This window comes from Panthera leo, chromosome A1 (genome assembly GCF_018350215.1).
Source record: "Panthera leo isolate Ple1 chromosome A1, P.leo_Ple1_pat1.1, whole genome shotgun sequence".
Lineage (NCBI taxonomy): Eukaryota > Metazoa > Chordata > Mammalia > Carnivora > Felidae > Panthera > Panthera leo.
Genome location: NC_056679.1, coordinates 80,339,298 through 80,355,334, shown reverse-complemented (window position 1 = coordinate 80,355,334; position 16,037 = coordinate 80,339,298). Strand labels below are relative to the sequence as shown.

The following is a 16,037-nucleotide window of genomic DNA, read 5'->3' as shown; positions in this document are numbered from 1 at the left end:
ATTTCTATATATACACATACACGTATATACGTATACACATGTACATATACATACATATACACACACACTTATATGTATACACACCTACACACACACACACACACACACACACACACACACACACACACACACCTAGGCCACACCCTCGGTCAATGCAGACTTCACCCTGAAGCCCACCATAGCTACTCCAAAACATGACTCCTAAGAATGCATCTCTCCCCCATCTAGCACTTGGGCGGAGGGCACAGGAAAAATGAAAATGAGACTCGCAAAGCCATTTTTCCGAGGACGGTGCATTTACTAATTTCCGCACAAAGGAGTCAGGAAACGCAGTAGTTCAGCATCTCACACTCATTATCCCGCCCACATCTCAGGTGGTGCCTATTAAGCCATCATTTTAAATAGTTTAACTTGTAATGAGAAATACTGGGAGCCATGAAAAATGAGTTCATGTTTCTGTGAAAGCCTGCTTCACTTCCTACCTCCATTGTTCATGCTGCTTCAAGTCATAGCATTATTATGTATTTATGTTTAGATTCTGAAAATAACGCCTTTTGTTAGAATGTCCATGGGTCTTGGGGAAGAGTCGACACTGAAACGAATACCCAACCTGTTAAAAAATGTAAACTTTGAAATCAGATCGTTAGGAGAAGAGTATTCATTACACAAAAAGAATTACTAGTGGTTCCTTTTATAAATGAAAAATTCTCAAAGTGAATTTATGATCTGATTTACAAAAGGAGGTAAGTGGTAACACAGTCACATGGCAGGTATACCCAAGTGCACAGCAGGTCCTCAGAGACACTAAGACAGGAAAGCAACTGTGTGCACAGATCACGTCACGTCAGCGTGTCCTTCAGGCCATGGTCACCCCCACAGGTGACTGACACTCCCCAGGGAGGAGTGTCTCCCTGTGTCTGCTGGATTTGGGTTCTGGAGGCAGAGCCCTGGGAACACTCCTCCACGCTTCCCCACTGGATTCAAAAACAGGAAGTGCTGAACGGCAATATACGTGCTCTGTGCCTCTCAACACGGGATCCTGAAAATTTGGATTTAGAAAACGGAATTCAGAATTCAATCAGTAAGCTCACTGTCACTTGTCACTAGGCCACGTAAAAAGCTATAGCATGTACAAAGACAGGTGGTGACCCCACAGAATGATAGCTCATTGGTCCTGCCGGACGACTCGTGGCAAACAGCCCGTCCACTCTGGAGCTGTGACCAGACCTTCAGCTCCACCAGGATGCCACCCACTCAGCAGTGTGGCCCGGAAGGCTGGGGGACACCCTCCAGGGCAACAAAGATGCCTCATGCGCCAGCTGGGCGGCACTGGCCAGGTCAGGGCAGAGCAGAATCCCAACACAACAACAGGCGTGCCTGGGGCCTAAGAATTCCCGGCATCTCTAGGGAACGAGAAGGGGAGGTAGTGCCCATCAGCCGAAGCCACGGTGAGCAAGTCCCGGATCTGCACACGCATGAAGCTGGCCCGAGCTAGCGAGCAGCTGAGAGAGCCAGGCCTTCCGCCTCGGCTGCTGTAGCGCAGGGAGGCGGTCCCGGCAAGGCGGGAGGCTGCGCTTCCGTTTGTACACAGCAGGTATCTTACATGAGCGGTCCACCCGGCAGATGTCTGAGTGCCTTCCACATTCCGGGCAGTCACACCTGGGCACGGAGGTGGGAGGCAGCCACAGGCCTGGCTTTGATCACCACTCTTCCTGGCCTTGAGTTTAGACAGAACAGGGTGTCTCCCCAACAGCTGGCTCCCCTGGACCCGTGTGGCGGCATGGCCCGGGCCTCTGTTCTTAAAAGCCAAAAAGGGGACCGTGACATCGGGTGGTGGCCAGCTCCTCCAGGTGGGCCCCACAAGACACTGCACTTCAGTCTTCGTCGTCTTGTACTTTCCCACACACCCCTCCAGATTTGGGGGCAAAAGTAATCCCTTCCTTCTTTAAGCCCCGTAGCTTTTATCACCTTCTCAACTAAACCCTAAAATCTTGGAGTAGGGACCAGGTTTACTTCTTGTGGCCACCACAGTGCCTGCCACAGAACATCCACTAGATGTGTGTCACAGGGTCCATACAAAAGTCACGCCCGTTGACCTCTCATGGGGTGGAGAGGGCAGCTGTCTCTCCCCTTCTGTGACACAGAAGGGAGCGGACGGTTATCTCATCACCACGGGGCTTCAGGCTCATCGAATCACCGAAGACATTTAGCAGTTAGGTGAGGATCTGAACTCTAGAGTCTGGTAGCCACCAGCACCAGGGCTCATGAACATGCGAGTAAAAGAGGTAAAACACACCAGACTTTGAAGAGTTCTGGGGAAAAGAACATAAAACATCTCACTAACAATGTTCTCGCCAGTGACATGTTGCCCTCAAGTGGCCAAGTTCTGTGTGAATCGTTGGTGCTTTCCCAGCTGAGCTCCTACTATGTGCCACACTTTGCATCTAGACATGGGAAGATGTCCTCGGAGGCCTCTGCTGTCACACTGCACGGAGCGCAGCTGCAGAGCAAGTTCCCATCACATGGGAACTCTTCCCATCTCTTCCCCGTGCGGCACGGGCCCAGGAACGTCCTTGGGCCGCACCTGAGTATCAGACGAGGCACCTGTCTGGAGGCCTGAGAGCAGCTACAGTAGCACTCACACAAAAGGTATCAGTGTCCCCTGGCTAGTGGCCCACGGATGGGGCAGCTTACCCAATAGAATTTATTCTCCCACAGTTCTGGAGGCCAGAAGTCCAATATCGGGGGGGGGCTGGTTCTTCCTGGGGCTGCCCCTCCCCCAGCAACTGGTGGCCTCGGGCATTCCCACTCTCTCCTCTGTCATGTCTGTCCCTATGCCCAAATTTCCTCATTTTATAAGGACACCAGTCTCACTGGACTAGGCCTATCCTGATGCCCTCATCCTGCCTCGATCAGCTACAGAGAGCCTATTTCCAAGTCAGGTCACCATCTTCTGGGGGACACCATTCGACAGGAAACATCACCTGAGCAGCAAGCTGGCTCTCTTCCACCTTGCTCAGCCGTGTCCATAGCGTCACGCTTTGAATCCCTTCTGCAGCACACCGAGCATGGAGGCCACGCTCCTGGCCACCGAACACACACCTGCCACCCTCTGGGCCGAGCACCGCAGCCCGGTGTGCAAGGAGCTGCGTGCTCACACTCGTCTCCACGAGGCCCACACATCCTCCCCCTTCTTGGACTCCAGAGGGTAGATGGGCACAGGTCACCCCACGACTGCACCGGCACCACGTGGGCGCAGGTAAGTCCGCAGGTTGGATCACGGCAAAGCTGATGGGTGTCCCCTAAATCATCATGCCAGAGCTCTTAACGCCGTTGAGAGAAAGGCCGACCACGGGAGCTTCAGCTCCCGTCCCAGAGCCTGGCTGACACCGGGGCCACTGAGACCCATCCCACCTGCTGCCGAGACCAGGGAAGACACGCGACCACTTACACCACAATCGGCTGAAAGAGAACATGAAAACGCAAATGGTGTCCCTAAAGCACCTCAGGTCTTTGTCAGCAGGAGGGTGAACGAAACAAAGAGCCAGAGGGGAACCTGGCATCCCCAGGGATGGCAGGTGGAGCTCTCACAGGTTGGATGCCGGCCAGGAACAAGAGAAACAGCTGACTGCATGGTTTTCTTCTCCAAGCACAACTGGAAGGCAAGAAAACGAAAGGAAAAAATAAGATTTGCTTGAGTTCCTCATGGCGAGCAGGACAAACGGAGGCTTTCAACGCGGCCAAGGAGCAGAGATCACGCAGGGATCGCGCGGGGAGCGCAAGGACGGTGACGGTGACAACTCACCATCATCAGCCCCTGACGCCCTGCAAATGCACCTTCTTTGGCACCTCTGTTAATCTCCTTGGCTCAGCAACAACGTTCACCCTGGCAGAGGGAGAGAGGCTGGTTCTTGGGAGACCCCTTGGCAAATCAGACATACTGGACCCCAATCTGTCTTGTGTTCTAGAACCCAAGACCAGCAATCGCTGGGACCAAGAAGGCTTCATCCCTGCCCCACGCCTGCACCATCAAAGCCCACGACTGCTGCTTACTTGACTCCTCAAACGGGAGCCTCCTGGTGGAGATCCTTAGCGGAGTACAGGGACTTGTAGTGACAGGGCCAGAGAACGCCCCACACAACTGGTCTGTGGTCTGGAAGGTAAGCGTGGGAAGACCACCACGGAGACATGTTTCATGGTGAGAACACACAGGCAGGGGCCCAGCAAGATGTGCACACGTTCCCTGAAACCTGGAAAAGTGTGACCTCTTAACCACAGCTGGTCTAAACCACCGTCCGTTCCTCTCAGGAAACCGGGTCTGTGCGTGTTAGGAGACTTGCCCAAGGTCTCCCTGAGCAGTGGGGTGGCTCCCGTCCCTCCCGGCACCTGTGGGAGTGGCGCCCGCACGGCCACTGCCATGAGTTAGGCTCCCATTGTGACCAGCGGGCTCCCGGCAAGCTCTCCCAGGCGACGCAAGCGATGTTAAAGATTTCTGACAATTAAGATATTTACAGTGTCCTATGATAACATTTGCTTGACCCCAACAAAATGATGGAGGTACACTGCAGGACATTTCGGAAAGATATTCCAAATGTTTAGAAAGGAAGCCTGGGTTTATAATCTTTTATGGCACCTAAGTTCCCCCATATCTAAAAAAAAAAAAAAAAGCAAAAACATACAACAGCCCTGCACGTGGCACTGAAGCCACGCCGATACGCACGTGGCAAGCGGAGGTGGACACAGACGCCCCTACTCGACACCAGGAAGGGCCTCCGGTGTATGTGGGGGTGGGGAGGTCACTTGGAAAGTCTCCCTCATCCTCACTACTTGAGGCTCTAACAGCCACACCAACACCACCAACAAAGTGGAATTCATGGCTTCCCATTCCCACCATGGCCACGCTGACCCAGGTACACGTCTGCCCACAAGTCTACCCACACCAGCTGAAAGTGACCTGATGGTGTTTCCAGGTCCCAGCAGGCAGGCAGAAGAGTAATCCTACATGATTGTGTGGCCATCATATTTACCCCACTTCCTCCCGGGACGTTCAGTGCCAGCAACGTTCCTGGTGTGTGTTTGCTCAGCTGTGCCACAGGGGCCCCGCCTGGCCCTGACCTCTGACAGCGGTGTGTGCAGACCCCATCACCAGGTGCACATCAGAACCCGAGTGCCCTGTCCCCGGAGCGGCCCTGCTTCTGCAGCGATCTCCATTGGTGCCATCTGACCCAAAAGCGTGCAGAGAAGACCACACCCTCATGGTGGAGTCCCCACACAATGCTGTAAAAGGCGGGGCAGGGAGCGGGAGCCAGGGACACTGGTGTAAAATAGCAGGAAGTGACCGGGGAGCAGCACTGAGACTCAAGACAGGAGAAAGGTGCCACAGCAAGGAGCAGAGGTGGCCGGTGGATATGGAATGAAAATGTGTCCCCAGCATTTTCTCCACGTTTGAGATTTAGCAGTGTCCTCTCACATTACTGCACTGTTTTCCTCAAACTCCATAAACGTGATGGGTCACTTTTCCAAACCCTACAGAGAGCCCTTCACTTGCTAACAGAGGAGCTCCCTCTCCGGTGGGTGGAGGGCATATCTGCCTCATTTCAGGAAGCCGTGATGAGAAGTAACCTGGGGTGCCCCCCTTGGAGGTTTCTCTGCAGCTTCTCGGTGCATCACTCAAGGAGTCCCTGAGGGGCCACAGCACAGATGTTTGAAGGTGCCGCTACAGGCTTGGGACCCACATCTCGAGCCCCAGGAACACGGAGCAGCACTGGAGGCCGTGTCCAGCCTGGGACAAGCGCTTCCCCCAACTGGCCCAGTTTCCTTCCCATCTAGTATAGGGCCGGGGGGGAGGGGTGCTTTCTAGAATACCGTTTTACCAAGAATGGAGCTCTTGGCAAGGGTCCTGGCTTCACATGTATGGGAAAAGTCACATTACATCCAACATTCCATGTCACACAGGCCAGCCTCCTGTCTCGCGGATGCGTTAAGATACAGAACTCAACGAGACCAGTGGTGACAGCCCGCCCGACCCCACTACATCCAGGGCTGCCACTAGTTCAGACCATGCTGATCTCCAGTTCCTTCCTTGTGTCTGTGCCCTCTGGGATTTCTCCCACTTTCTTTTTTGAATTTATGCACGTTATCATATCTCATACATCATTTCTTGTGTTTCGTCAAGGGGAGTGTGCAGGCCGCCAGATCTGCTGTCTGGTCAGAAACAGGGGTTCTCAACGAGAGGGTGTCAAAGACCCCCCCAGGCTCTCCAGTCTGTTGTTCCATATTTTTGTAGCAGCTTTATTAAGATATAATTCGCCTACTGCGTAATGCGCTCAAATTGTACAATTCAAAGGTTTCTAACACGTTCACAGATATGTGCAAACATCACCATGGCCTATTTTAGACTATTTTATCATTACAAGGAAAACTTCCTACACTTTATTTAGCTTACCACCTTCTATCCCCATCTGCCCCCCCCCCCACACCCTAAGCAATCACCAATTTACATTTTATCGCTATACATCTCCCTCTTCTGGAAATTTTATATAAATAGAATTGTATATGTGGTCTTTTGTGACTTGATTCTTCCACTTAGTGTAATGTTCTCTGGGCTCATCCACACTGGAGCCTTGTCAGGGCCTCATTCGTTCTCACGGCTGAGTAATCTTCCATCGTGTGGAGATGTCTATCCATTCATCAGACTGGTGGACCCTGGGATTGTTCTTGCCTTTTGACAACATGAATCATGCTGCTGTGAACATTCACAGGCAGGTATTAGTGTGAACACGTATTTCATCTCTTTTGGGGGTATCCCTAGGAGTGGAATTGCTGAGTCATATGGTAACTCTACGTTTAATCATTTGAGAAGCTGCCAGACTGTTTGGTTCCATGTGTTTTTAATCTCCCATTTACTTCTTATGGAAAATGAAAAACTACATGTAGAACTTGCTTCATTGTTCTTTTTTTTATTTTTTTTAATGTTTGTTTATTTTTGAGACAGAGGGAGACAGTGAGAGTGGGGCAGGGGCAGAGAGAGGGAGACACGGAATCAGAAGCAGGCTCCAGGCTCTGAGCTGTCAGCACAGAGCCCGACACGGGGCTCGAGAACCCACAAACTGTGAGATTGTGACCTGAGCCGAAGTCGGACACTTAACCGACTGAGCCACCCAGGTGCCCCACTTGCTTCATTTTTCTTACTGTAAATCTTTATCATTGCAATGTTAAAAGACTGGTAAGTATACCATTAGGAAAAAGCATACTATGAACAAAGAAAAAAGTCTTAAGAGATGGCCCAGGATCTGCTGGAGAAGCAAATTTTAATTTCTGCACTTTTCCTTATATAAGATCTGAGTTTTCAATAATGAAGACAAATAGCATTTGTCGTAAACTAAATTAAGAACGGGGAAGAGGGATGCCTGGGGGGCTCAGTCAGTTGAGCGTCCGACTTCAGCTCAGGTCATGATCTTGTGGTTTGTGAGTTCGAGCCCTGTGTCGGGCTCTGTGCTGACAGCTAGGAGCCTGAAGCCTGCTTCGGATTCTGCGTCTCCCCCTCTCTGTCTCTCCTTCCCATGCTCATGTTCTCTCTCAATGATAAATAAACGTTAAAAAAGAATTTTTTTAAATTTATATTTAAAAAAAGAATGGGAAAGAATGTCATTTTTTCAGAAAATGACAAGGAGTATTTTTTTGGTTTTGTTTTTTAAATCAGAATCTAGAAAAAACCTCTCTTTAAAACAACTGATTGCTGGCACATGGGCATCCCTTTCTGGAAAGTAAGTGGCAAACAGGCTTGGCTTGTTACAGGAGCCACATTTGAGGCTGAAGAGACACACTAGTCCCTGCAGGATCCCAAATGGATCATCCCTGCATTAAAAAGTAGGAGCTGTCAGAGAAAATTCTAGAAGCTACTGGTCATTGAGTACTTCTTTACTTTTCCAAGGATGAAGAGGTGGCACGGATGGACCCAGAGCTAGCACACCAGCAGAATGTGCTCACCTTTGGTCTCAAATGCTGTTTTCCTGCACCCAGGACCGCCTTGACAGACTGACTGCCAGCTGCTTTCTGCTGTCCTTTCTAGGGCCACAGTCCCCCCTCTGCCACATGTGGTCTGGGCCAGTTGCACACCAGTCACCCAGGAGCACCTTCGAACACCAATGCCTGGGCTTTGCCTCCAGACAGAATGTCTGGATGGTGACCCCAGGGCACAGCTGGGGCTGGGAAACCAAAGACCCACCAGCAAGACTCGGAAGCATCACAGAAAACTACAAGAGAAGATCTATTCTGGTCTCTAGGAATGTGTCATCATCACCAAAGGAAAGAAACGTGAGTTATTCTCCCCAGGGGAATCCAGGCCTGGGAGTGGACCTCATGTAAGGACATGGGCAGAGGCCCCTAAAACGTGCACACACACTCCCGGCTCCTGCTGCACCCTCCCCAGAGCCTCTGCTCCGGGATTACCCAGGCCCGATGAATCTGTTCTCTACAATTATACCGCCCCCTCTGTCAACAGGTCTTCACCCAGAGAGACTCATCTGCTAAGACCTGGGGCCACGGAGACGCCTGGCCGTCTGCAGGGCTGGTGGCCCGGGAAGGCTCTGGGCCCCTGGCCAGCCGCCTCCTTTCTCGGGCTCTCACTGCAGCTCGTTCCATCCTCCTCCTCCCTCACTGCCACTCTTTGCTGGAATAATTACATTACCACACTTAGTGCTCAAACCGTATGTATGACAGGGGTATGACTGCCGCCGTGGCAGAGATGCGGAAGGGTGATTGAGGAAACCTCCCAGGTGGCCAATTAGGAGCACTAGACCATGGCTCTGACCAGCGTGCTGCTCCCACTCCAGGACCGACACAGGCCAGCTGACCTGTAGCCAATTTGGACACAAGCCTTGAATATAGTCGTATCAAAATGGTAATGAATCAACACCACTAACATGCTTCTGGTGGAGCAGAGGGAGCTAGGTGTGTGGAGGTGCCTGGTAAGCAGTAAAGAACCGTCCAGCGTTGGTCAGTGCCTTACTCCAAGGCCCAGCGACAGAACACCGCACTGTGTCTGTGGGTCCCATCTGCCTCCTCCGCCAACATCAATCCCCTCCCGCTTCCTGGCGCGTCTCCATCCGACGCAGGGCCACAGTGATGGGGTCCCTCCATGCGGTTTCCTCAGTTGTAGTAACAAGTGCCGTGGCCCTCAGGCAGACCCACACCACCTCTCAATGCGCCAGCACAAGCTCTAGACCTACGGGCTCCAGGCTTCCAGAAACAGATCGAGATGCCGGTAGCAGGTGTCACCAGGGTGGGGCCACACCTCACAGAACTCTCCCTTGCCCAACACTGTGGCTTCCTGAACAAGCAGGTGGGCCAGCCAAGGGGCGGGCCCTCACCCATCAGGCCCCCTAGGGCCGGGCGCAGACACACAGGCTGGGCCTTCTCTGTGCCTCATCCAAGGTGGATGACGATGGACGCCACCACTTCCTTCTCCCGAGTCAGCCTGTTGGCTGCACATTTATTTTCAGAGGGACGTTACTGACATCTGGTGGCAATCTGAGAAAACTCACGTTGGAGAAAAATGGGAGAGCAGATGGGATCCGCCCGCATCACAGGTCATGACTATGACTCTAGCGGGAAGCCAGGGGTAAGAAGATGTAAGGCTGTCACACCTGCTGCTCTCACCCGGACACTGAGTTCAAGGCTCTGTCTTCCGACAGCCAGCTGAGGATGTGAAATGAAGCCGAACTTCCTCCCTGTTCTCCAGACACCACATCCTGGGGGCCAGACCAGAACTGAGGAGTCTGGAGTACAGTTCTGAACACACACACACACATACACACACAGCATACGCACAATCAGGGAGAGAGGTCGTCTCCACCGCTAACAACGAGAGCCCCTGGGAGACTCGCTGCCTGGGCCTGGCTCCCCAGACTCTCCCGGCTTTCCCCATCCACCTCTGGTGAGGTCTCCTGGCTGCTCTGGGGCGGCTGGCGTGCCCACATAGGGTCACGTCTTCACTGCCTCACCACGAAGTCACAGGGAATGAACAGGTGACCACACAGAGCAAGCCTGAGTGACAGGCACTGGGAAACCCCACAGATGCCATTCTCACACGTTCCACAGCAAGGGGCTGTGAGATGTACATATCGGAGGAACCGGAAGGAATGCTCAAGGGCCAGCTGCTTCTCAACCCTTCACTTTAAAAAGATGATCAGGCTTGGGGCGCCTGGGTGGCTCAGTCAGTTAAGCGTCCGGCTTCGCCTCAGGCCGTGATCTCGCGGTTTGTGAGTTCAAGCCCCGCGTCTGGCTCTGTGCTGACAGCTCAGAGCCTGGAGCTGCTTCGGATTCTGTGTCTCCCTCTCTCTCTGCCCCTCCCCGACTCATGCTCTGTCTCTCAAAAATAAACATTAAAAAAAAAAAAGATGATCAGGCCTCGGGACCTGGTGTAGCTAACCTCCACTCACCAACCGGAATCTCCCCTAATAAATTCAGCCTAGTTCTTTGTCGGACAAAGGGTAAAAGTTTGGATTTTCAGCCCCCAGGTCAAAGATCTACTTTCTAACTGACAAGCAAGACAATACAGTGGAGAGCACAGACACAGCCGTTCACAGACATGTCCACACACAGACACGAACACTGTGAGACCCACTACACACACAGGCGTCAGCAGACATGCTCGTCTCAGGCCCACTGTCCTCTGTCTGCATGCACACCGTCTCCAAATTACCCGCGGCGATGCGCTGGGATTTCGATCAGAACGAAACCAGCAAACAACTGCTCTGTACGTGACAGGCTCCAGCATGCTCCTGTGCTGTGGGGACAGCCCTCCCCGGCCCCGCTCTTCCAACCAGGGCCCCATTCTCCTTGGAACTCGCAGAGGGAAATGCACATTTATCACCTCCCTTCCCTGCCTGACCACAGTGGGGCCAACACTTAGAACTGTGCTTTGGTTCCCCAAACTTATAAAGGGGCCTGGGGGCACCTTGGTGGCTCAGTTAGTTTAGCGTCTGACTCTTGATTTCGGCTCAGGTCATGATCTCACAATTTTTGAGGTTTGAGCTCCCTGTCGGGCTCCATGCTGAGCCTGCTTGTGATTCTCTCTACCTCTCTCTCTCTCTCTCTCTCTCTCTCTCTCTCTCAAAAAAGAAAAAAACAGTTTACTTTTGGGGCACCTGGGTGGCTCAGTCAGTTAAGTGTCCAACTCTTGATTACAGCTCAGGTTATGATCTCACAGTTCATGAGTTCTAGCCCCATGTCAGGCTCTGCAGTGACATCACAAAGCCTGCTTGGGATTCTCTTGCTCTCTCTCTCTCTCGCTCTCTCTGCCCCTTCCCTGTTCAGGCTCTCACTCACTATCAAAATAAACAAACGTTTAAAAAAAAAGCGGCCTGAAAGCCCCTAGTCACCGTTGCCCCCGCCTGCCCCCAGCTCCTGGGCAAGGCACACAGACCCTCATCGGGTCCTATAGACCCTGGGACAGCACAAGCTGGCTGGTTGGCTTGTGCAGCTGTGACTGCCAGTGGGGCCTTGTCCACACCAGGGGCAGTACCACAGTCTCAGCACCAGAAGGGATTCTGGGTAAGCATTCTGTGCATAGCTGCATAACGGACAGATGGACACATGATGGATGCCAAGCCTCAATGGGTACTGGTGTTCTTGGGGCTGTGAAAGGGGTCCCCAGGCCAGACAGTCCCTTGGGGAATGTGTCTCCTCCTCTCCGTCACCCTAAGCAGCCCCTGGGGCCTTCCCCATGCCAGTCCCCAACTGCCAGGCATCCTGATCCTCGCCCTGGGCCTTCCCCCAGCCACTGCTCTCTCCACCAGGAGCTCACTCTCTGCCCGGCAAAGTTCCCTGGAGAACAAATCCAAGGCTGGGGACTTCCTGGTATTCCTTCAGACCAAGGGTCTGCACCTGAGGCCCACTGGAAACCACATGTGAGTTTAACAGTAGGAATCCACACACCCAATTGCCCCATGGATAGCCCCTTCCATTTCCGACAGGAGTTAGGCATGGAGTAGGTGATAAAATCATGTGCTCAAACTCCTGGCAAAGGGCAGCAGGCAGAACAAGTATCACAGGCGTGGCTTCCCCGATGTGCGGAAGTGCACAGACTCTATTTCTCCACAACTGAAAAGGACAGATCACACTGACCTGCATTACCGTAAACAGAAAAATCTTCATTTTGCCAATTAAAGACCACCTGATCCTTCCCAGACTTCTGTGGTCACTGGAGCTTATCTCCTCCAGGAGGTGACCTGGGCTCTGAGATCTTCACGTCCTTCCATGCCTTCCAAAGCCAGTCCTGTGCTGGCCTGGGTCTTCCGCTGGCCTCTGCTGCCCCCCTAGCCACAGACGCCCCATGCTGACAGCTCTCGCCTTCTGTGCCTGAGGTCAGTGGAAGTCTCACAGGTCCTTCTCAGCCTGACTCTAAATCCTTTGGGTCTGTGGCCTACATGGCACAGGCACGACCCCTTACCCTTGGTTCCAGAATCAAGGTTGGCAGGCTGTCCTCTGTCTCTCCCTCTTCCATCCCTTCTCTGCGTCCCCAGGGCTGAGCCAGAGCGACCTCTCCAGGAAGCTGCATTCTACCACCTTCTCCCCAGGACAGCAGCCCACGCTGCTCTGATCACATGAGCCCTCACCTTCTGGACCCCCTCACCTAAGCTCTGGCCAGACCCCTCCAGTCACCTCTCCCTGTGCCACCCGTTTATTCCAGAGCTCTATGGTTCTTGGCATCCTTCAGCCTCTCCAGCCTCTCCTCTCTAGTGGGCAAAGCCAAGTCAGCAGAATTTCCCCACATCTTTCTCTCTCAATACTCTGGCTCTTGAAAACCAAATGGCTCAGACTGCTTACTTTACAGACCGCCTCTGCAGTGGAATTTAACAATTACAGCTAAAAATTCAGCTGTACACAATCCTCTTTGTTCTGAGCTGGATTCACCATAGATTCACCTAGACAACAGTGAGAGGCTGGTCACCAGGGAGCCAAGTTCAGGGAGGGGCCACTCTTGGGCTCGCACACTGTGCCTGCAGGACCCTGAGAGTACTCTTTTGACTCTGGACTCCGGGGCACCTCTCTCATCCAGCTATAGGCCCAACCCTGCACCAGAGCTGTGATACCACTGGACAGTGGGAATGACTGGGAATACCAGGAAGTGCTCAAGAAATATTCCCTGCTCTCAATGTCCTCAGCACCGCTCGGAAGTTGTACACATACAGACAAGAACCTGGTTCACGTTCCAGTACAGGTGCACACGTGGACAAGGATTTGGTCCACATATACATCTAGTGGTCTGTACACGAGTGGGGTCCTGATCCATGTATACACATGGCAATATGTGGGGTCCTGTGGGATACACAGATGGGATCCTGGTCCACATTGACATGTTGTGGTAATATACAAATGGGGACCTGGTCCACATATACATGTAGTGAGTGGTACATACATGGACAGGGTCCTGGTCCACATCTAGATGTACAGGTACGTATGCGGACAGGGTCCACATGGACAGGTATGTACATAGACAGGGTCTTGAACCATGTATAGACACAGTGGTAGGTACGCAGGGTCTTGGTCTAAGTATAGACGTGCAAGTACGTATATGGACAGGGTCCTGATCCAAGGATACATGCAGTGGTATGTACACAGAGTCAGGGTCTGTGCACAGATATAGAGGTACAAACATGGGTGAGGATCAAGGACATTTATACACACATTGGTACATGTACACACACACACACACCCATCTGAATGCCCAGCTGGTGTTCAGGATAGGAGGAAGGGGGGGGGGATTTACCTAGTGCCATCGACCAGACGCATAACCTCCCCACCGCAGTCAGCCAGAACAGGGGGATCCTCACGCCCCCTTCTCAGCAAGCTGTGGGGTTCGTTACCAACCCACACGGCGCCAGGCTTTCTCCAGGGAGTGTGAAGTGTGCACAGTGTGGGAACTGTGGGGCAGGCGATGGCAGGCTTCTGGTCACCTTCTTCATGAGGTGCCTCATCTGAACCGCAGAACCCAGAAAATGATTGAAGTGACTCAATTCTCACTTCCCCAGGGGTGGTAGTCGCTAGTGCCACCCAGAAGGACAAAGAGGCTAACTCGGGGCTCACATGGGTGACCTGGGTGTTAGGGCCTGACTGTTCACAGGTCTCTGCTGGGAACGGTGGTGTGGGTGTTCCCTGGGGGTCTAGGAGCAAGCAAGGAATATCACTGCTTCATCCTATGCCAGCCGGGATTTTCACAGACCCCACAGGGATAAACAGATCTCATTTGCAGATCCAAGCCTTTCTATAAAATTCAGTGGATTTCCTTTGGTAGCAGCTTCATTTTTCCATTCAAACCGTAACAATTAAAAACTTATTTTGAGGTGGGGGGGGCACCTGGGTGGCTCAGTCAGTGAAGCATCCAACTTTGGCTCAGGTTATGATCCCATGGTTCGTGGGTTCGAGCCCCACGTCAGGCTCCGTGCTGACAGGTCAGAGCCTGGAGCCTGCTTCGGATTCTGTGTCTCCCTCTCTCTCTGCCCCTCCCCCTCTCACGTTCTGTCTCTCTCTCAAAAATTAATAAACATTAAAAAACTTTTCTAAAAAACTTGTTTTTTTTAATATTTCAGATGACATACTTCAAATTCATACATTCCCAAAAGCAGTGTATTTACTATTTTACCTATGGCCTTGATGGGAAAATGTACTTTCAAGAGAGTAAAGTGAGGGATGCGTGCATGAAGAGTGTGTTTTTTCTCCAAAGAACTGAAGTTAAACTTCTCCTAAAATTTAAGAAGGGGCTTGAGGAAAAAATGCCAGAGAGTCAAACCTGATCGCACAGCTGGAGTCAACCAGGTGACCAAAGTCCTGGGCAAGTGAACACAAGGTCAGGGTAACACTGTGGATTCTGAACTCAGTGCACTGGGGTGGGCCCCATCTTTGACGTCAGGCAAATTACCTGCTCTTTCTGAGCTTATTTCCGTGACCGTGCAGACAAAATGAATCCTACTCCCTGACCTGGCTCCTGGGAGCGCTGCCCGGAGCCAGAGAGGCATGGGCCCTGTAGCACACACAGCACAGGAGCCGAGTGGATGGGCAAAGCTCTCACCCCCAGTGTTTCTGCTGATGGACCTCAGTGCTCAGGACGGAGAACACACCCCAGGCCCCCACCTCTCCCCAGGTGGCGCTGGCCCTGAACCACAGCGGCGTGTGCCACAGGCCCAACGCAGCTTCCCTCCTATGGCTGCCCCATGCACTTCCAGCCCAAAGCCACTGCCAAGGTCTCTGCTATGACCTTCCCCACCTGATGGAGTGGGAAGCTGAGGCTCACTGGCAAAACTAGGACAAGAGCTAGCCGCCAGTCCCCACCAGGCACTTGAGTCCTGACCAGGCACTTGAGTCCTGTCTCAGGAGGCGCCCTACTTCCCTTTCCAGACTCTTCAGCAAACCCACTTCTGCCTCTGATGAGCTGTAGGACTCCAGGAAAGTTGCTTTATCTCTCTGAGCTCATTTCCTCATCTGGGAAATAGTAGCATTGCACCATGTGATGTCCCTTTGCAGACCACAACTCTGGGGTTGTCTCCCTGTCTCCTGTCTCTACGGAGATGGGGAAACGCTGTGTTTCCTTAGGATGTTCAAGCAGGAGGGTCAGAAGTGGGAGGGACGGGATGTGAACCCAGGCATCTGTGTGGGAGGTCTTCATGGAGGATGAGGTTTATAACAACATGATAGCAGCTCAAAAAGTTGGGAGTCCCTGGTGGACCATCCCTCCAGGCATTCTGGGCAGACAGAAGGGACGCCCACCCCTATAAACACCAGAAACGGTGATCTGCAAGCTGGCTGCCTGTTTCCTGGGGTCTCAGCCAGGGGGAAGAGGCTGAACAACGGACTAAATTATCGGGGGAGAACAGAGGCCTTCACTCTTCTCCTTTCCCCTCTAGAAGCTCCTCCTCAGAGACATGATTGGCAATTGCATGCAAATGCACTGTTTAATTTCCAAAAGTGGGAGAAAATGTAAAGCGTGTCAAAGTGGAAAATGCACACACACACACACACACACACACACACACACA

At 52.5% G+C, this 16,037-nt stretch overlaps 2 long non-coding RNA genes across 2 annotated transcripts; one reads left to right on the top strand and one right to left on the bottom strand.

Moving 5' to 3' along the window:
* Positions 1-675: 675 nt before the first annotated feature.
* On the bottom strand, positions 676-4,461 carry LOC122215256. The gene is made up of 4 exons (XR_006200309.1): positions 4,054-4,461; positions 3,806-3,886; positions 3,505-3,655; positions 676-1,039 (listed from the first exon to the last, which is right to left on the bottom strand). It is a non-coding gene; the product is annotated as an uncharacterized LOC122215256 (long non-coding RNA).
* A 6,853-nt stretch (positions 4,462-11,314) lies between these two features.
* On the top strand, positions 11,315-12,809 carry LOC122215248. The gene is made up of 2 exons (XR_006200308.1): positions 11,315-11,556; positions 11,802-12,809. It is a non-coding gene; the product is annotated as an uncharacterized LOC122215248 (long non-coding RNA).
* The last annotated feature ends 3,228 nt before the right edge of the window (positions 12,810-16,037 follow it).